Below are 22,474 nucleotides of genomic sequence, written 5' to 3' on the forward strand. Positions count from 1 at the left end.
TAGGCAGAGAAGGGTATTTAGGCTACTGTATAGTCATCAGTGCTTACTCACATGAGAATAAGGAAGAGGAGGAAGAGAAGGAAGTGGGGGAGGAGGAGGAGAAAGATAGGATGGGGAAGAGGGAGAACTGAGGGAGGAGAAAACACTTTTACATATTCTCTTTTTATAACTGTGCCTTCTGCTTCTATGGCAGATTATACTTTGATAGTTTAAAAATGACCATTTTACTGCTATCAGATCCTGTCCTTATGGGAGAGGGATTATTCATGGTATTTGGGGTTAGAATGAAATAGAGGCCAAATGTCAATTTTGCCATATGCCTTATCGACATTGCCCTGTCAGGAAATCTCTTTGTGCAGAATCACAGTAAATGAAACCAGTATGTGTTGCATTTTACAGGGTTTGAAAAACTCATTTTGAAGAAAGAAAGAAAGAAAGAAAGAAAGAAAGAAAGAAAGAAAGAAAGAAAGAAAGAAAGAACAGAAGGAAGGAAGGAAGGAAGGAAGGAAGGAAGGAAGGAAGGAAGGAAGGTAGGAAACATAACTCTTAATAGAATCAGAATGTAAAAGGGTTTTGTGTGTGTGTGTGTGATTTTATATGATCTTAAATGCCACAGAGAACTATCTGGACCTAAAATAGAGGAGAAAGATATCAGACTAGAGGACTCCACATTTAATACATATTTAATACATATTTAATATTTATACATATTTAATACATATTTAATACATACAGAAATGCTGGCAGTATGACCAAAAAAATGACTTAGTACATATTTACATCCCCCTTTCAAGCCCCCTGGGCTGGACTTGCATAAAACAAAATGGTTCCCTTGATACAGAGATGCCTGCCAGTCCTGCTAAAGGGGTCTTCTCTTTCCTGGGATGCCTAAGTCATTTACTAGGCAATTAAAAGAAGGTTCCAGACATAAGCCAGAAGGTATGATCCCCAGCCAAGTTAATTTCACATATTCTGCCCTCTCCACACCTGCTTCTCTACCTTGTCTCCTGAGTGAAGAGCTCCATCAGCCACCCCCTTACCCAAGCCCCATGAGAAATCCATGCCTTTCCCTCTCCTTCAGTGTCAGCATCTATCATTCACCTAATCCCTTTGCTTCCACATCTAAAATCAAGTTGGATTATGTGCACTGGCCCTCCATTCCCATTGCAACTCTCCAAGTAGAGGCCTCCTCATCTCTTTCTTACACTAATGTAGTACTCTCCTCCCTAGCTTCCCTCTAATCTTAGAGGGACGTGTCCCGTCTACTCTGCCCTTGACAGCTAGATCAACTTTCAATACACAAATCCAGCTGATTCTCAGCCGCTATGTACCCATATTGCCATGACAGTTATTGGAGTGGTTATTGCATACACCACTTGTTAAATATTGAGTATCATCCCCATTCTAATCCTGTCACTTCCCTCCTTAAAACAATTCTCTTTTGATTATCTTTAAAATTTATTGCCTTCAGAATATAGTCCAACTGCTTAGCAATGCAAGTAAGGTAAGATAATTTCCTAAAATATCAATATTTGTTATCACCATCTCCACCTAATACCTTTTCTAAACTAGTAACCAAACTTTGTGATTTCTTGCCTTAGGGATTCTGATGAGAAAAAAATTAGAAGTGTTAAGTGTTTTGTAAATGTCTAAACCTTTTGAAGACAATAGATTATGTTAGACTCTCTGGAAGATAAGGGAAAGAGAGAAGCTATGAGGTCATAGGAAACAATTGTAAGACATTGCAGGGAAGGAAGACATTTGCTAACAGTAGAGACCCAAGCCCTGCCTCAACAGTACAGCAGGAAGATGGAGAGATGTTGGATGGGAAGGCAGATTGCCTCTCCAGGGAATCTAGGTCCTAAACACTAGAGTTGCCACCTCAACAAAAATTCTCATGAGTGATCAAAATGGCAAACCTGCAGAGACCATGAAGACAATGGGTTCTTCATGACAACCACTATGGACAGATGACTGATACTGTAAAGGGCCTCTCTAAAAACATGACCTTGGGAACATGAGACCTTCCAAGAATAACCAAAGGCATCTTATATTTCCTATGACAGATCTTATTATAGTCAAAGTAGTTACCATTTTTTTTATCTGTCAGCCCAGAGGATGGCAAACTTTCTCTGTAGAGGGCCAGATAGTAAATATTTTAGCCCCAAATTGCAACCTATTCAGTCTATTGTAGCCACTCAACTCCACCATTGTAGCACAAAATGGCCAAGGACAATATGTGAGTAAATGGATATGGCAGTATTTCACTAAAATTTTATTTACAGGGATGCCTAGGTGCCTCAGTCAGTTGAGCGTCCGACTTCAGCTCAGGTCATGATCTCACGGTTCATAAGTTCAAGCCCTGCATCAGACTCGCTGATTGTCAGTGCAGAACCCACTTTGGATCCTCTGTCCATCCTCCCCTTCTGCCCCTCCCCTACTGATGCTCTCTCTCTCTCTCAAAAATGAATAAAACATTTTTAAAAAATTAAAACCAAAATAAAAAAAAAAAAACTTTATTTACCAACACAAGTAGTGGATGAGACTTGGCCTAAGGGGCAGAATTTGCCAGCCTCTTGTCCATCATATTGAACTAGTCACTAAGGTCAAAACCGCATCTTTCCAAATTCAGCAAAAATTTGTTGAGAAGTTACCATCCTCACCTCAGAAAATTGGCATCAGCTTTGAGTAGTAAATAATACAAAATCTGAGCTCTCAGGTAGCTTAGATTCTAGCATGTGGGGAGACAATAAATAAACATATTCAATAAAATCTGGGAGTAATCAGTCTTATTCACCAATGAGCTTCTATCCCCCAGCCTAGTGTTCAGTACTCAATAAGTACTGAGTATACAATCGCTCAACGAGCATGTCTGGTACTAAAAGTTTTATAGTCAACCTTCAGCTCTGTTCTTCTCAAGTAACCAGAGGCCTAAGTTGCAGAGAACTGCAACAGAAAGTGGAAGTCCCATGGTTGGCCCTAAAGCAACTGGCTCAATCACTCATTCTTTAATGAAGTCTCGAGGCAGTGCCTGCCTTCAGCTCCCAGCAGGAGAGGTGAGGACCAGGAGCTGAAGAGCAGACATTTTAAATGTGGGTGCTTCTGCGAGACACTGTGCCTTGCCATCTCCTGACATGACAGGGGATAGAAGCTTGTGGTAATGACCCCCCCAAAGATGTTATTCATTTTTGAGAGAGAGACACAGAGCATGAGCAGGGGGAGGGGCAGAGAGAGAGGGAGACACAGAATCCAAAGCAAGGTCCGGGCTCCGAGCTGCCAGCACAGAGCCTAACAAGGGGCTCGACCCCACGAACCATGAGATCATGACCTGAGCCAGTCGGACTCTTAACCAACTGAGCCACCCTGGTGCCTCAAGATGTCCACGTCTTATTCCCCTGAATCTGTGAATGTGTTAGCTTGCGTGACAAAGGAGATTTTGCAGCTCTGATTAATTTAAGGATTTTGAGATGAGATTATCCTGGATTGTCCAAGTGGACCCCATGTAATCACAAAGGCTCCTATAAGAGCAAAGCAGGAGGGTTAGAAGAGAAAGTTCTCATGGGAAATAGAAATGGAAAAGGGGGAGATTTGGAGACACTACCTTGCTGGAAGATGGAGAAATCAGAAACCAAAAAATGCAGGGACATCCCAGAATCTAGAAAAAACAAGAAATGTACTCTCCCCTAGAAGCTCCAAAAGGAATTCACCCTGCCAATACCTTGATTTTAGCCCCATATGATTCATTTCAGGCTTCTGACCTCCAGAACTGTAAGATCATAAATCTGTGTTGTTTTAAGCCACTCAGTTTGTGGAGATTTGTTGCAGCAGCAATAGGAAATGACTACAATCCCTCACTCCAGAACTGGCAGGAGTGAAGAGGTCTGAAGGCCCCTGGGTCTTACCACAGATGCCCTGACCCACAGCCAGCTCTGTGCTTGGGCCCCTTTTCTGGGGACAGCTTTTCCCGGTACCACCTGAGAGGCTGAGAGCATGGTCTACTCTGCAACGTTCTTCCCCCTTTTGGAGTTTTTTCCATCTGCTCCATGAAACGGGTTCTGCTCCAGCCACGGGTTCTGCAGGTCTCTTCTCCCCTCCCCTCCTCTGCATCAGCCTTGAGTCATCCCAGGCCAACAGGGCTTCCTGTGTCCTTGATGAGAAACCACTGTTCTTGGACACATCTCAGCTGTGCAGTTCAGCTCGCTACAACCGATCTAGTCAGCCCAGGGAATGGATCCCAAGCGAGCCAACTGATCATCAGGCACATCAGGCAAACTTGTGTCAATTCCCAAATTTCAGGTGCAAGCAAAAGGATTGTTTAAGAAGGTGCCGAAGGTAGGATCTTTAATTGGACAGTCTTCCTAATCAGACAGTATTGCCAAAAAAGGTCCCTATGCCTCCATCTAATCCACCCCCATCACTGAAATTATAGTGTTTTCTTCAGCATAGGCTCTAGTCCGCAAAACTATACAAAGGAGAATGGACTAGATTGTCCTTCTCAGGAACCAACTACTGTACCATGATCTGTGATCTAAATAGGCGTCAGAAAAGGGTTCTCTTCATAGATTTAAGTTGCATTCTGGCATTAATCCCATAGAACCGAAGGCCCTCTGCCCTAGAGTTCTTTCTGGAGTCCAGTGAGTCTCTAGAATTTACAGGTCTGGCTTAGCCAGTAAGACCAAGATTATTTTCGCATGACAGGGCGAGACAAAGAACTCCTAATGCTGCCAAGCCTTCATCCAATCTTCAGCTGATTTAGTTTTTATAAATCAAACCTGTACTTACTTTCATCTCCTTTTAGCTTGATTTATTCTTTGAATCTTTTATTCCTTTCATTTTTACTCTTTTCCTGTATTTACTCTGTATTTTTATTATTCATACTGCTTTCTTCTTTCTCTTTAGGGATTTATCACTATTTAATTTTATTTGATTATTTTATCCTGTTTTTATAATTTTGTTGCTTTAATATTCTTTTTTGTTTTCTACTCAGGTTATTTTTTGTTGTTGTTGTTTTATCTGTTCTGCTTATCTAACTTACATCGTTGGAAAGAGTAAGGACATTATCTGCAGGAGTAACACACAGTCCAAGCAAGAAAGTGTACAATGTTTTCTCCTCCAGGGACCTACCAGTTTGTTCTACGGGTAATTTCTGAAATGTTAGTAAGAGTTACTAGCAGTCTGCTTCTCAGGGAGAATTAACATGAAGTACAATATAGAGTCTCACTGAGAACTAGGGGCTTAAGTCCTCCTACTGGGGAGACAAAGTGTCTACAAGGACGTACTAAGGGGAGTAAGAGGTGAGAGGCTCCGTCTTCCCCTCAGAGGCACTGCTGGGGAGCTGATTCCGCAAAGAACACTCTGAGTGTGACTGCTCCAAGGACTTTCTTTGGAAAAGCACATCTGATTATTTGTTTTTAGCACTTATCATGGGGCATCAGGGTGGCTCAGTCAGTTAAGCATCCAACTCTTGATTTCAGCTCAGGTCATGATCTCATGGTTCATGGGATCGAGCCCCACATCAGGCTCTGCTCTGACAATATGGAGACTGTTTGCGATTCTCTCTCTCTCCCTCTCTCTCTCTCTGCCCCTCCCCAACTTGCACTCTCTCTCTTAAAATAAATAACAACAAACTTAATAATAATAAACTAAACTATTAGTTTAGTTTATATAAAAATAATACTTATTTAAAATATAAAAGATATTAAAATATATTTATATTTATATATTTAAATATTTATATATATTTATATTTATATTTAAAATATAAAAAATACTTATTTACTGATCAACAAACTAGTTCTATTGTATTACTGGATCTACAAAATAGATTCATTTTAAAACAATTTTTAATTTGCTTTAAAAAGTTAAAATGACATATGTCTGTGTACAGTGAACAGCTCTTAACTCTTCTTTAAGTGAACATTAAAAAAAATGAACAGTGGGCACCTGCGTGGCTCAGTCAGTTAAGCATCTGACTCTTGATTTCAGCTTAGGTCATGATCTCACGGTTCTTGAGTTTGAGTGCCCCCTTAGGCTCTGCCCCTCCCCTGCTCGCTCTCTTTCTCTGAAAATAAATAAGTAAAACATTAAAAAAAAAAAAAAAAAAAAGAAAATGAGCAGAGTATTTTTGGAACATATACCTGTGTCTAGTCCTGTGTCACTGGTATGCTACTGAATGCTTTGTTTTATGTAATATTATCTTTAAGTTTTTCATAAAATTGTCTGCAAACTTCAAAATTACATTTTATGGTTAATAACTTGATACCTTTAACTGACTCTTCTTAGTAGACTATTATATATTTAATTAAAAAATACCTTCTCAGGGTGTCTGGGTGGTTCAGTTGGTTAAGTGTCCAACTTCGGCTCAGGTCACGATCTCACAGTTTGTGGGTTCAAGCCCCATGTCAGGCTCTGTGCTGACAGCTCAGAGCCTGGAACCTGCTTTGGATTCCAGGTTTCCCTCTCTTGTTGCTCCTCCCCCACTCATTCTCTGTCGCTCTCTCAAAAAATAATAAACATAAAAACAATTTAAGGGGCACCTGGGTGGCTCAGTGGGTTAAGCGTCAGACTTTGGCTCAGGTCATGATCTCAAATCTCATGGGTTTGAGCCCCGTGTGGGGCTCTGTGCTAACATCTCGGAACCTGGAGCCTGCTTCAGATTCTGTGTGTGTGTCTCTCTCTCTGCCCCTCCCCTGCACACTCTGTCTCTCTCTCAAAAATAAATAAACATTAGGGGCGCCTGGGTGGCTCAGTCAGTTAAGCGGCCGACTTCGGCTCAGGTCATGATCTCGTGGTCCGTGAGTTCGGGCCCCGCGTCGGGCTCTGTGCTGACAGCTCAGAGCCTGGAGTCTGTTTCAGATTCTGTGACTCCCTCTCTCTGACCCTCCCCCGTTCATGCTCTGTCTCAAAAATAAATAAACGTTAAAAAAAAATTTTTTTTAATAAATAAATAAATAAATAAATAAATAAATAAACATTAAAAAAAAAAACAAAAAAAAATAACTTCTCCACAGGTGCTGAGTTTCTTAGAAAACTACGAGCAAGATCTGCTAAATAGAAGATATTAGCTTTTTTCTATATTTTCTTGGATTTAAGTGTATAAAAATTCAGCCCAAATGTGCCCAAAGATATTCTCTTTTGGCTGTTATTTATTTATAAATAAAGATATTTATTTAATAAGTATTTTATTATAAGGCACCAGTTATCCAAAAAATTATATAATTATTTTAAATATGTCACAAAATTTGGATGCTAAAAATTGTAGGCCTTCTTGTTTTCATCCCATTTTGGAATAGAATATAAACATACCTAAGTAAAATCAGAAGCCCCATCAAAAGACTCTCCCCTATGAAAGAGATATTCCAAGCATTATTCACTTCCTCCCATACTTTGTCTTTTATTTGAAGTGTTCAGTCCTCAGCAGGCCCTGACTTCCTACTTTTACCTCCCAGCACCTTAAGACCATCAGCAACTCTGCTTCTCCTTCATCCTCTTAGATACACCTTCCTAACTTGGCCCCTCTCCTCCTCTCTACTGTCTCCATGCTGGTTTCCTCCCCTTTAGCAAAAACAGAAACGTAGCAGGAAACCACAGCTCTAGCTCCATACGACCTCCTGGCTACAATACTCAAAAGCAACTGACAGTAGTTTCCATAGCCCATCCTAATTCCTGGAAGAAAACACTGGATTGGTCTTACTTGGTGAGATGTTCACCTGTTGTACTTTTCCTGGACACATTTGCCCTTCCTCTGCTTTGCTCCATACCCAGGGGCCTGGCCCCTATAGGATGTATTTCCCAGGGTCCCTGTCAGCTGGCTTCTGGTGAATTTGGCCAATGGAAGGCATTATTGAAAGACTGGAGAGAGTCAATGAAGGGGAAAGCAGGGATACCTCCCACTGTTGCTCTGCCAGGGTGGTGTCTCAGGGAGGGAACGCGTCTTTCCCATGGCTCCAGTTACTGCTGTCAGGGCTTCTCTGGTTCCAGGCTCTGCTTGGTGATCCTGGCCACTGGGTTCAGGTCAAACCACCTTCTCCCTTGTCCCTTCAAGCCCAGAGGTAGTAAGGACTTCTTGCTATTGTTAGTCCTGGGTTTCCTTCTTGCCCTCTTGAGCTTTGCAGCTCTTCCATCACTTGTATAACCAATTACCTGTATTAAATTTCCTGTGTTTTGAATACTAAAAAATACTTTAGGCTATCCTGGGATATCCCGCTGGAATCACCTGGTCTAGTCATCTGGGATGGTAGGCCAATGTTGTGCTCTTCCTCGTCTTGACCAAGGGGTAGAAGCAAGCAGGCAAAGTGATAAACATGGACCCTGCTACTGACTGTAAGAAATGTAGAGCTAAAGGGGGAGCTAACAGAGCATCAAAGACCCTGGAAAGAAACAAAGGTCTTCAGCCCCCAATTTTCTTTCAGCCACTTGACCTTGGTCAACCTAGCCAAGAGGGATTCAGAGGCTACTTGGTATCCAGATTTCCCAAGGCTAACATTGGTGTAACCTAATTCTCCATCTGGCTTAGCTAGGAACAAATCATTCTTTGTCAAGTGCTGCTTGAAAAAGCAAAGTTGCTGCTTCTTTACACACAAAGGGAAACAGGCAAACCCTGTGAATTGTCAGTTCACTCATAAATCTCAAGCGTGAAGCTTTTTGTTGGCAAAAATGTCAAATATTTGTGAGTTCATAGCTCATTAAATCGATCTATCATATGTTTAAATTAATGGAGTTTTATTTGCAGAATAAATGCACACTTGCTTCTAGTAATCCTTGTAATAAAAATAAAATCTGTCCCAAGTTCCTTAGCTATGGGGTAATTGGTATCAGTCAGAAAAACTCAACCCCCAGAAAGAGAAGTTAGCTAGCTCCAGATTTGTCAAGGTTTATTTATTGCCCTCTTTGCACTCAAAACCCATACTGGGAGAATTACCTGTATTTGCAAGGTTTTCTTTCAAGGAACAAAAAGCTCTTCACAGGACAGGCAGGACTTAAAGTTCATGAAATGGAAAAAAAAAAAGACAACAACACAGGCTGCTCAGGCATTCAAAGGGAAAGAATCATTGGAAAAGTAAACACTCCTATAGTGGTCAAGGCGTAATAAACCATGTGGCACCAAATGACCCGCATTTGGGGCAATTCCTGGGTAAGAAAATGGAGAAAGAAGTTTGAAAGTGTGTTCCACAAGAAGACAAGATTGTAAAGCCTTTTAGATAAACTGGGGGTTCACCGGGCGCCCCCCAGCACACATTTTCATCTAGAGGAGAAAACTGGAGTGCAAACTGGAGTGCCCGATCCCAGTGTGTTCTTTAGGCAGGAACTCCATCTAGTGGTTTTCACTAGAAATTACCCCACAGTCTACACACACCATTTCCTTTCACAGACTTGATGAAGATAGAGAAACAATTTCCTCTTGTTGCTGGCAAGGTTTGCTCTGAGCCCACTGAACCTGGTCCCTCTGTCACCAAGAACTGTAGATTTCTTAGCCTCCAGATTTTGCTGTGTCTTCTCCATTCACGGAGGTCTCATATACAATTTATCTTGTTGCACATAGAAGAAAAGGAAAAATGATTCCTAATGACCAAGAGAAACGAAGGGGTGTGTGTGTGTGTGTGTGTGTGTGTGTGTGTGTGTGTGCGTGTCGGGTTTCAGGTATGCTGAGAAAGCCCAGTTGTAGAATAGAGTGGGCGATGGCATTTGCCAAAGGAGGGGATATAGGATACATCTCAGTAAGAACAACAGGAGAATGAATGGATGGACAATGAGAAAAGCTGATGCACACACAGGTTTGCATGCATGGTGCGTCACAGGACTGGGAGGAAGAGTATGACTAAAATGAGACAAATATCAATCAGGATATTTAGTTCCTGGCCCTCAATGAGTGACCTCAGGTGGCCAGAGCTCCCTGCTCCTATCAGCATGTGACTTTGATTAAGTACTTCCCCATATGAGCTTCTGACGTTCGTTATCAGTGTATTTTAAAGTTCCTTTGACCACATATACCTTTGTGGTTCTGATAAGTGCTATGGACCTTCTTCTCCCATTTTATATGTAATTTTTCACACAATTTTGATGGTTTAAGGATGTCTCCAAAACCCATCACCAACCTCTAGGTTCACTATCCCATCAATACCAGGCTTGTGACAATTCTTAGCACTGGTAGTCTTCCCCATTCTTTAAAATTTCCTTACACTCACTCATCAATGTTTTCTAGTCCATTCTTTGCATGCTTTTGCACATCATACAATACCACTGACTCTGCTTCCCCATGACTGTGGTTCCCTTTTGTGTTTCCCATTATTCATTTGTGTCATTTCTCTCTACGTGCTTCTTTTATCTGACATGTTTCCTTTCAGCTACACTGAGAGCAAACAGCGTTTTTAAAGGAAATCTAGGGGCGCCTGGGTGGCTCAGTCGGTTAAGCGTCCGACTTCAGCTCAGGTCACGATCTCACAGTCCGTGAGTTCGAGCCCCGCGTCGGGCTCTGGGCCGATGGCTCAGAGCCTGGAGCCTGCTTCCGATTCTGTGTCTCCCTCTCTCTCTGCCCCTCCCCCGTTCATGCTCTGTCTCTCTCTGTCTCAAAAATAAATAAACATTAAAAAAAAAAAAAAATTTAAAAAAAAAAAAAAATAAAGGAAATCTATATGCCCCTCAAGGGAGAATCAGAAAACATGACCCAGGAAAGCAGACGAATGATAGTGAGTAGCAAAAGAGTTCTAAAAACCCATGAGCATGTGAAAATTAATGGAGAGAGATTCAGAAAATTACCAGTTAAAGGCCTGTCAGTTTTAAGGCAACAGATTCCTACTTTTATGAGCTTACTATTTTCAAATGCTAGAAATCTTAGCAGCATAGCTGTGGTGATTGTGTGTGGCAGGATTTTTTTTTTCCCCAAAGAAGACCAAAACAATAGCTCTCATGCCAGAGACTCTTGCTAAATGTAACATTGGCTCTCTTCCCATTGAAAGGCGAGTCTATGTCCCTTTTCCTTGAATCTGAGTGGTCTAGGACTCACTTAGCACCAACAGAATGGAGTGGAAGTAAATTCCAAAGCTAGGTCAGAAAGGGTGAGGTTCCCTCTACTTTGTTCACTGAAGTGTCTGCCCTGGGACCCTCAGTTACCCTGTAAGCAGTCCACCAGTTCCGACGCTGCCATGCTATGAAGAAACCAAACTAGGTCACATGGAGAAGCCCTGAGGCTATACAAAGAGAGATATCCGGCTGGTCCCCAGATGCTATAGACACCTACTGCTCTAGTACAGCCACTAATTGACTAAAATTGAATGAAAGACTCTGGAGCCATCCATCCGAACTTTTCCCCAAATCATTAATTCACAGAAACCAAGAGAGATAATAAAATAATTGTCCTTTTGGACCACTAAATTTTGGAGGAATTTCTCACACAGCGGTAGACAGTGTAACAGAATGAAAGACTTAAAGCAATACCGAACAAGGCAGGAATCATTCACATGGGAGCACTACTGTGGGATCACCCCGCATCATGCTGTGCATAAACACGTGCTCAGATCTTCTGCTGGTTCCCCTAAGCAGGGTTCCCTCTGGAGTATTCTCAAGCTCTAGTAAACACTCTCTTTTCATTGACCCTGGCTTGATATTATGATACTATGCCCTGACCTATAGGGCCTCCCTAACCAACTCAATTCTGTTTCATTTAACAGATATGAACATAGCAGAAGTATTTGAATCAAAATCTAATGGCTCACCCATCACCCCCATCTTGGTTTCCTCTTTTTTTATATACTTCTCTTCTCAAATTTTCTATTAAAGTTAATGTAGTCATATGGCTTACACAAGTTGTAACAAAACAGAAGCTAATTATCTTAATTTACTATTTTTACATTTTCGACATTTTATCATTTATTATTTTATTTTGATATTTATTATTTATTATGACCATTTTTGACATATTTTATGAGTATAGTTGACAATATTACATTAGTTTCAGATGTACAACTTAGTGATTTGACGAGTTATACATTCTGCTATGTTCACCACGAAGATAGCTACCCTTTGTCTCATCACATTGTTATTACAACATTGTTGATTGTATTCCTTATGCTCTGCTTTTTATTCCCGTGAATTAATTATCCCATAACTGGAAGCCTGTATCTCTCTCTTCCCTTCATCCGTTTTGCCCAACACCTCACTCCCTCTCCTCTGGCAACCATCAGTTTGTTCTCTGTATTTATAGTTTGGATTCTGCTTTTTGTTTACTCATTTTTAAGATTCCATTTATGAGTGGAATCTAGTATTTGTCTTCCTCAGTCTGATTTATTTCAATTCCACTTAGCATAATACCCTTTATGTCCATCCATGTTGTCCCAAAGACACTATCTCAACCTTTCTTATGACTGTGTAATTTTATACACACACATACACATTTTTTTTTATCTACTCCTCTATTGATGGAAATTTAGGTTGCTTCCATGTCTTTGGATATTGTAAGCAATGCTACAATAAACACAGAGGTGCATGTATCGTTTCAAGTTAGTGCTTTCATTTTCCCCGGGTAAAAACAGAATAGGAAATTGTTGGATCATATGATATTTCTATTTTTAATTTTTTTTTTGAAACCTCCATACTGTTGTCCACAAGGGCTACACCAAGTTACATTCCCATCAAGAGTGCACAGTCATCCTTTTCTCCACATCCTCACCAACATTTATTGTTTCTTGTCTTCTTGATTTTAGCCATTCTGATGGGTGTGAGGTGATATCTCATTGCTGTTTTGATGTGCATTTCCCTGTTGATGAGTGATGCTGAGCATCTCTTCATGTATCTGTTGGCCATTTGTAGGTCTTCTTTGGAGAAATGTTTATTGGTTTCTAGTACCATTCTTCAATAAAAGAAACTACGGCTCCTTGGTGAAATGGACAATTCCAGAGCTAGTGCAGGGGAAATACAAAGTGAATCTGGAGAATCTTGCAATGCCAAAAAGTAAAGAAGTGCTCACAAAACAAAATAATGGAGGCACACCAAAGGTAAACAGGAGTCAACTTGAAAAAGTTCCCAGTGGAGAAGGAACAGTTTGAGGAACAAAGTAACATAATGCAGTAACCTCATTTTACCGCCCTGCACTTCTGTGTTTCACAGCCCATTGCTTTTTTTACAAATTGAAGGTGTGTGTCACCCCTGAGTTAAGCAAGTCTATCAGCACCATGTTTCCAACAGCATGTTCACTCTGTGTCTCTGTGTCACATTTTGGTAATTCTTGCAATATTTCAAACTTTTTCATTATTACATTTGTTATGGTCCTCTGTGATCAGTGATTATAACTCACTGAAAGCTCGGATGATGGCTATCATTTTTTAGCAATAATTTTTTAACTTAAGGTATATACATAGTTTTTAAAAGACAATGCTGTGCATATTTAATAAACTACACTATAGAATAAACATAACTTTTATATACACTGAGAAACCAAAAAATTGATTTGACTTGATTTATTGCAATATTTGCTTTATTGTGGTAGTCTGGAATCAAACCCTCAATATCTTTGAGATATGCCTGTATCCGATTATTATCCAAAGTACAAAATAAATATTTATGAATCCCCCTTTATATATGATAGTTATATCATCTGTAATATACATAATAATTGCTTGCATATAGTACTTGCTATGTCATAGGTCCTGTTCTAAACATTTTATAAATATTAACTATTTTCATCCTTATAGCATTCTATGGGGTAGATACTAATGTTATAATCATTTTACAGACAAAAAACTCAAATTTCGTCATATTAAGGCACAAATAGAAAAGGATACTATTTATGCAGCACATTTTAGGCATTGGCAACCATAAGAAATCATCTTTGGGGGACCAACCACCATAGGCTCTGTCTAGCCACCAAAGAGGTAGGGACATTAGTGTACCCTTCCAAGGCACAGCAAGAGGCTCAGCTGTCATTTTCTCTGTGTCCCACAGCCTGGGCCTTAAAACCTATTTCTAATACTCCACAGTCTCTGTTCTCTGCCTTACAGTCCAAATAGTAAATGCCAGCACTACCATAACAATTGTGCTGAGGTTATATTAAGATTGTACAATTATACCAAGATTCAACGTAAAGTCTCAAAAGTTGTACAAAGTCTCTACGGGCCCTAAGGAAAATGTAGTTGCTAACTTATTAAGTAAAAAATAAGTAAGGTATTTGCCTGAACAAGAGATCTGGAACAACCTGCTCAATGGAGAGGCACAGAAAAACCTCTCAAGCAGAACCCATTAACCTGAACTCTCTGTTCCCAGAATTTTAGCTGAGTTCCACTTCTAGGGAAAGAAACACACAGGGGACAAGCTGAATATTTTTTCTTTTGAACTGAAAGAAAAATCTCAACATCTAGGGGTTTCCTGGGGTCATAACAAATTCAAGGTCCATCCTCCCCCTGCCCCCCACACGTTATTAAAACAAAGAATAATGGCACTATGGGACAGAGTGCAGACAACACAGTGCAGAGGGGGTAGCATATTAGCTACAAAGCACCTGCTGTGTGCTAAGAACTGTGCTGCGCACCATCCCTTTATTGTTTTTCATAGCAATCTTTGGAGAAAAGTATTATTAACGCCATTTCACATATGTAAGTGATGAGTCACTAAATTCTACTCCTGAAAGCAAGATTACACTATATGTCAACTAAAATTTAAATAAAAATTTTTAAAAATATATCATTTTGCATGGGAACACAAGGTTCACAGAGGTGAAATAGTTTGCCTACTGACACACAGCTAATAAGGGATGAATATTGTATTTGGATCCAACTGTGACTGGTCCCAAAGCCCTTGTCTCTCTTTGTAAAACCACAATCAAGGAAGGGTAGTTAAAGGTATTGGCAGACCCCTGAGCTCTGGAGAAGTTTAGTCCTTAAAACCAGAGAGCCAGAAAGGACCTCATGGCTCTATGACAGAATGTAGTTCCCAAACTCCATCCATGTAAGTGGGACCAATCCCAAACTCAAAGTGGGTGGCCATCCCACTAAGTAGTGATGGGTAGCTCATCAGAAAATAGCTAAGTAGAGAGATGTCACAGAATCTATCATAGATTACTAGATTATAGACACAGGCTTCCTATCTCAAGGAAAGTAGAGAATGAGTTTCATTGACATTCCCCCACTCTCCCCTAACTATAACCTAATGTTTATATGTTGCTTACTGTGAGCAGGGCACTCTCCTGATTTTTCCCATTTAATTCTCACACCATCCCTATGAGGGAGATAACCACTATTATCTCCAATTCATAATGAGAATGAGAACTAAATTGCTTAAGTAACTAACATAATTGCTTAAGTAACTCAGAAACATAAGTTGCTGAGTCAGAAACTCAGGGTAGAACCAGACACTCAGATTCTAGAATGCAAGTTCTTAACTGCTAAGAGAAAAAGAACAAATTTCAAATATTGAGGTTCAACCCATATTATTCAGGCTATTTAGAATATTAAGTTTTATTGCCATTATAATACTGAATTTTTGTTTTACTCTGATGATGAATTTCATCAGCATTGAGTTCCACTGCCATAGTTTTGAAGTTTAGTGTAACTACAATACTTGACTGGTCATTAATACTATATTGTATGTGGAGGACCTGGGTGGCTCAGTTGGCTAAGTGTCCAACTTCGGTGCAGGTCATGAGCTCACAGTTCATGAGTTCAAGCCCCACACTGGGCTCTGTGCTGACAGCTCAGAACCTGGAGCCTGCTTCAGATTCTGTGTCTCCCTCTCTCTCTGCCCCTCCCCTGCTCATGCTCTGTCTTTCTCTGTCTCTCAAAAAATGAATAAATGTTTAAAAAATTAATACTATATTGTACATATTTTTAATAATGGATTTTATTATTATTATTTTATGATGATATTATTATGTATAATTATCATTATTACAGTTCTAGGTTTTATCATTGCTGCCATGTTTCATGTTTTCATAATAGTTTAATGGCCTGGGTAGAGATGGAAAAAAAGTGACAATCATGATTTTAAAACAATCTCATGTTTGCAAATGCCAAATGAAGAATGAGTAAATGTAGCACGCTGTGGCTAATGCTGCAAATTGGTTTACTCAACACCTGTTCAAAAACTCTTTTTGTGTGCCTTCCTGTACTAGAACTTCTAGAAAATGGGAAAAACTACATTTCCCAGAATCATTTGCAGCTGGGATATTCATGACTTACACTCTGTGAAGAAACACATCCTCTCAATCCCAGGAAAGCACACGTGACACAAGATGACAAGATGACACAAGATACCACATGATGTACACTCCACAAGACAGGGTCTTCTGGGGCACTCAGCTCTTCTGGGTAGCTATGAGTAAGTTTCTGGCATCATAGGTGATAAGAGCTGGACATCTCTGGCAATAGGATTTCTTCTAGTTGACTTTATATATCAGTTGGGGGCTTCCACTTGCCATAGTCTTCTAGCTGCATAGCATCAAAACATGTTCCCTGGCCCTCACTTAAGTTTAATAAACTTATTCATGTCCCATAATAAATCCCTTTCCTAGAGTGGATTTTGTTATTTATAATTAAGAATGTTGACTAACACACATCCTTCTACTACCTGACAGATCTGTGAAGTAGGAGAGAATATTTATAGGTTATTGAGTTTGAACTATCTCCTAATGTGAGAGAACTTTTTACAGTAATTTTGACATTCAGCCTCCTTTTTATTCCTTCTAGGGAAAGGGGGTTCATTTTTGCCACTTAAAATCCTTTGCAGTTTATGATGCCTTCATCTGGCATTCCCTAAAGGCTCTTTTGCAGGAAAATTTTTGCATGCACACATTTAGGATTCTGTGACTGAATAAATTTGAGGAATAAATGCTAGGCTAAATAAAGTTACATAGATTTCTTTACTGGAGAATTTCTCAAAACTTTTCATTTATTAAGGTTCATAGATAATCTTCAAGAAGTAGATAAACTGTGCAATTGTTTCCCATACATTTTACCAAATGTTCTTCTTTCGTGGTTGATCTCCAAGAATTGCTGTTACACAAGATATCTTTTATGGTAGTTGCCTTAAATTAATGAATTACCAGAAGAATTTCAGCTTCAAGATAGACAAATGGAGAGGTTGTTTGGAAGTCAAAGGTCATTCATCCCCCTCAGATAACATCACAGAAAAAGACACCAGCTCCTCAGTCTTGAGATCAGTCCTTTTTTTCTAACAGTCTCAACTTAAGAGGAACTCTGTGGGGATTATCTGAGCTGCTGCCTCCGTTCTGATGTTCCAGGTATCTACTGATGTCTTATGCATCACCCTGAAAATTTGTGTAACAAAAACAGTATGGAGAGTTCCTATATACCCATTATCTGGTTCCACTAACGTTAACTTCCTACACATCCTTAATACATCATCAAGGCTAACATGGTATGATACTATTAACTAAATGGCAGACATTATCGAACTTCACCAGGTGATCTACTAATGATCTTTTTCTATCCCAATATCCTAGCCAGGATTCCACATTGTGTAGTTGTTTCCTCTTATTCTCTTCTAACCTATAACAGTTCATCAGCCCTGTCTTTCATGGTCTTGACACTTTGGAGAAGTACTAGCCAGTTATTTAGTAGAACACTTCTCAGTTTGGTTCTAAATGGTGTTTTCTCCAGTTCTATAATTGGAATGAGGTTATAGTCAAACTACTTACATGGTATCTGGCTTCTAAGAAGGAAGAGAAGAAGCTGCTTGTCCTCTGAAAGACTGCAGAACAACACTTCAGATTCTATTGGTCAAAGCGAGGCAGAGAGCCAGCAAGATTCAAGGGGAAGGGCAAGAGATTCCACCTCTGGATATGAGAGGCAGATTGACCTACAAGAATAGAAGTAATAGATGGTGGTCATCTTTGAAGACCATCTACCACGCCAGGGTTTTCAAAAATACTTTACAAATATCCTCAACAAGACAACCAGGAATCCTCAGAATCTGTCACTATCACACTGAACATGTTTAACTATCTGAAACTTCTTTAAAATAGGGTTAATGGTACGTAATTTGCCTGCTTCATAGGTTGTGGTAGCCATGGACAATTGCTGCGAAGATCTCTCTTACTAAAGAGGAAAACTGCCAGGAGGAGTACAGTTAGCTAGCAGCTTCCAGATGCCACATTTTGACCATCTATGATAGCATTTATGCCAGGACCACACCCTCTCCAGGCTGCTCCTAGCCAGTGACTGAGTATGGTAGTGGAACTAGAACTACACATTTTCTGCTTTGTCACAGGATTTTTCTAGCAAGCACTCTGTTCAGGAGCTCCCCATCAGCCCAGTAGAGACATACCCAGAGCTATATTGCAGTCTGAGCCTCTTCCCACCTGTCTCCTTCCTCCTCTGGTTCTTCCAGGGATGTCAGACCTGTATTGTACATGAAGGCTCTCCCTGCCCACCCCTGCTCTCTTTCCCCTTCGTCGTTCACATGCATGTCCCTCAGTAAATCTCTCACACTTCTAATTTCATCTTGCCATCTGCTCCCAGGAGGACCTGACTTGACACACAGAATGCTGTGAGGATCAGTGAGATCATGGATGCAAACAGCCTTCGAAAACCATAGCAAGAAGAAGAAGTCTTAGGTGTTATCATTGGGAAAACATACAGGGGAAAATTGCTTTATACAACTCAATAGCCTTTTAGAACTCATGACATTGCTACTCCATTCATTAATTAATATTGATATTCTTTTTGTTGTTGTTCAAAGAATATTGGTATCCTTAGTGATAGCACTCAGTTGAAAAAGATTAGATTATATTTTTAGGCCCCGGAATAAAGATGTCTAAATTTATATTGAATTGAAAGAGTTTCTCATCTAAAAGAGAATTCAGTTCCTAAAGGGATCAGTTTCAGTTAGCTGGGATATTCATTCAAAGTCAAAAGCTAAGGGTCTTTCTGTGTTTGAACTTCTCCCTGGGACACAACTTTTTCCTGGGGAATTGGGGAAGAGCTGGCCATCCTGGATTAGCAGTCTCTGTGGCTGAAGCCCCCACCAAAAGTTGCCAAGTTCTCCCACGTAGCAGGAGCCAGAGTCCTCTACAGCCTCTTCTTTGGATCTGCTCCTGTCCAATCTATTTTACGCTTGGCAGCAAAGGTTATCATTCTTCTGCTTGATATCCTTATTAGCTTAACTAAGACTAAGATAAAGTCAAAATGCCTTAAGATGTTTGGACTGGCCACAGGCTATCACTTGCTCACCTCACCCTGCTCCCTGCAACACACAACTCTCTCTCTCTCTCTCTCTCTCTCTTTCTCTCTGCTTCAGCCATATTTCATAATCCTTGGAGATGCACATTTCACATCACAGCAGCCCCTGAGATTGGGATATATCTGAAAATCATTGTAGAGCAGGCAACAGTTGTTAACTAATGGTTCTGGCCTTGCATGCACAAACATGAAAAGCACCAGCTTCAAAACCATCTGAACTTGTGTTCGCTTGGAAGAAAATCCCAGAAGCAACAGTGGACCATCCTTTTAACTCCTAGGTACCAAGTGTTATGAGGAGATTGTGGGGGAGGTGGTGAATCTGAAGCATTTAGCAACATTACCCAAGGAACTCAAAAGTAGGCTACTTCCAGATATGCAATCCCAACCTAAGACCCCACCCCCAGTGCCTCTCAGTTCTTCCATGAATTCTTTTAAGAAATGCTGCATCACCAATTGTCTTGACCTTATTGTGTGGAAATGCTTCACATCAATACATCTGATTTAAAAATACCTTTCAAGGGACGCCTGGGTGGCTCAGTGGATTAAGCGTCCAACTTCAGCTCAGGTCATGAACTTGTGGTTGGTGCCCACCCGCGTTGGGCACTATGCTGACAGCTCAGAGCCTGGAGCCTGTTTCAGATTCTGTGTCTCCCTCTCTCTTTGCCCCTCCCCATTCACACTCTGTATCTCTCTCTCTCAAAAATAAATAAACATTTAAAAAAATACCTTTCAAAAGAATCTGACTCTAAAAGTTTTAGGAAGACTGAAAGTAAATTATTTTACATATATATTATTTTGCTCTATTTGATAGAGTGCTATTTGATAAAATATATGTCCAGTTAAGAATTTTAAAAATGCAGAGCCTGGGAAGATGGCAGAGTTAGAAGGGTCCTAAGAATTTTTTTAAAAGTCTCTTTCAAATAGTATTTAAACCCTAAGTTATAAGAAAACCTTATGCCATATTTAACTGGTAGGTTTTTCTTGTTCTTGGGAGTATATAAAATAAGGGCTTATCTTAAAATCAACGGGTCTCCAAGTAGATGAGATACAGTAGAGCCACTTATTCTCTTGCTGTCTCTGATCTCTGGGCATTCACATGTTCTGCTCTCACTCTCTAGAACACTCTTTCTCTCTTTGCCTGGTTAACTCCTATTCCTCCCCTGGGTTTTAGCTTATTATCATTTCTAAGAAGTCTTCCTTAACCCCTTCCACCCTCAAACTATTGAGTTACCCCTCTGTACACACCCCCAGCAGCCCATATGCAACTCTCCTAGTAATTATCATCCTTATTGTGACTGCTTGTATAATTTTCTGTGTCCTCCACAGGCTAAAAACTCCTTGAAAACAGGGAACTCCTTTGTCTTACTCACTTTACCTGCCATAGTTGGCCCTACATGAATATTCATCAGTGAATAAATTAGCAAATGAGTAAGTGTCTATATTGCTCAGCATGTAAGTAAATCCGTTCAATTTGGAACGGCAAAGCAACAAGAATTTTATCTCACAGATGGGTAAACTGAGGCACAGAGAGTAAGAGGCTGGTTAGTGACCTAACCAAAACTTAAATTTCCTAAGCCCTCATGAAATAGTGACACCTGATATTTATTGGGCATTTACTATGTGCCCGGCAACTGTTCTGACCTCAGTATATGTATAGTCTCACCTGACTCTGTCAATAACTCTGTTAGGTGGGTGTTACTAGTAGCCTCATTTTATGGAGAGGGAAATTGAGATGCAGAGTGGTCAATACAATTTCCTAAGATAATAGAGCGAGTATGTGGCACAGCCCATATACAAACCCAAGCAGACTCCAGAGGACTATCCAAAGCATTAGAAGTGGTGGTGAAATGAAGCAGAATATTTAGCAACAGTAAAAACTATTAGTTCCTAGCAGATCAATGTTTAAGAATGTGTTTGCAAGCTGACCCAAGACACATAGCTTTATTTCAGTGGCTACTGATACCAACAAAAATGGTTAGGTCTAACATAGTTGCAAAGACACTCTAACACAAAATAGGAGCCCCTCAGTTTGACACAGCCGACTCTTCGTGTAGCTATAAAGTCCTGGGTGAAGAAATTAATCCGTTTCTTCACTAGTTAAAAAAGGGTGATGCAAAGCAAATGAATGCTTAAAATCCTCTGATAGGGTCTGTCACTTTATCTCAAAGCAATTAACCGCTACACCAAGTGGGAGAAATCACCAACGATTACTATCCTATGCCAAATATTGAATTCGAGGATGTAACTTAAACTCCAGTGTTTGTTCTACAAAATTCAAATAATGTTTGGCAAGGTGAAGGGCTCTTGATCCTCCTCCTAAAAGCACAGAGTTTTAATTCCAGCCATGGACTTTTTTTCCCTTCCTGCTCTTGTCAATGTTTGCCTTCGTGGGGAGAGGGAAGCCCAGACTTGTGTTGACCGAGTTTGACGGGTGGGGAAAAGTACATACCCGGAGGGGGGAATAGTGCTTAACAAGAAACAGGGCATCAGACTGACTCATTCTAAACTAGGCCTCCCTCACTGGTGCTTTGTTTCAACACTAGATCAGAGGCGCGTGCAGAGACTTGCTGAAGTTAAACACTATCAGAAACGCTCCAGCCCGCCTGTGTTGGGGAGGAAAACAAGATCCTCGCCAGGAGGGTGTGAGCGCCATGGGCTACTGAGACAAGCTGGAGACGATACCCGGGCTCCAGGGAGTAACCAGCCCTCACTCTTCAGGGTCACAGGGCTGCTAAAACTATTCATATTCATCCACACTTTTGGGAAATGCTTTTCTAATAGGCAGTGGTACCCATTTTCTTTTTCCTTTTCTTTTTTTTCTTTTTTTTTTGTAGGGAGTGAAAGTCATTTTCAAGCTGTGGCTCCAAAGCTGTATTTCTATTCCAAGGTATCCAATATTTTCAGGCTTCATGATTGCCCTTTGAGCTGGATAAATTTGGGTGAATCTCTCAACCTCATGAAGGCTGAGTTCCCTCACCTATAAAACGAAAATAATAATGTCCACATGTGAGGATTTGAGATAACAATAATGCTTAGCATACAGTATGCTCAATGAGACACAGCTCTTTTGTGACTCCTTTCATGAAGAGCAGCCTCAGGTCAATCATTTTTTGATCCTCTAAAACCAATCAAACTTGGGGAGGAAGCTCTTCTACTAAAAGATTTTCTAAAAGATAGTTTTCCTGTGGCTTAGGAAATACCTCTTGTTCACATAATTAGGACCAAAAAAGAAATTTTTTAATAGGTGGATAGAGATACAGAGAAATTTCATTCCCAATTAAGATGTATTC

The 22,474-nt window shown here is 40.3% G+C and overlaps 1 protein-coding gene across 3 annotated transcripts in view; it reads right to left on the reverse strand.

Annotated features, from left to right (window-relative positions):
• Positions 1–12,808: 12,808 nt before the first annotated feature.
• The window catches only part of CCDC34 (coiled-coil domain containing 34), a 188,014-nt gene continuing 178,348 nt past the window's right edge, over positions 12,809–22,474 (reverse strand). Inside the window, exons 7-8 of one of the 3 annotated variants that reach the window (XM_042905026.1) lie at positions 17,642–17,802; positions 12,809–12,893 (exon numbers count right to left, since the gene is read on the reverse strand). The gene's annotated coding sequence lies outside the window, so the exon portion shown is untranslated. The remainder of the gene's footprint in view (positions 12,894–17,641; positions 17,803–22,474) is intronic. The other 2 variants (XM_042905028.1, XM_042905027.1) reach the window with 2 other exon arrangements.

Source organism: Panthera leo, chromosome D1, assembly GCF_018350215.1.
Source record: "Panthera leo isolate Ple1 chromosome D1, P.leo_Ple1_pat1.1, whole genome shotgun sequence".
NCBI classification, from domain to species: Eukaryota; Metazoa; Chordata; class Mammalia; order Carnivora; family Felidae; genus Panthera; species Panthera leo.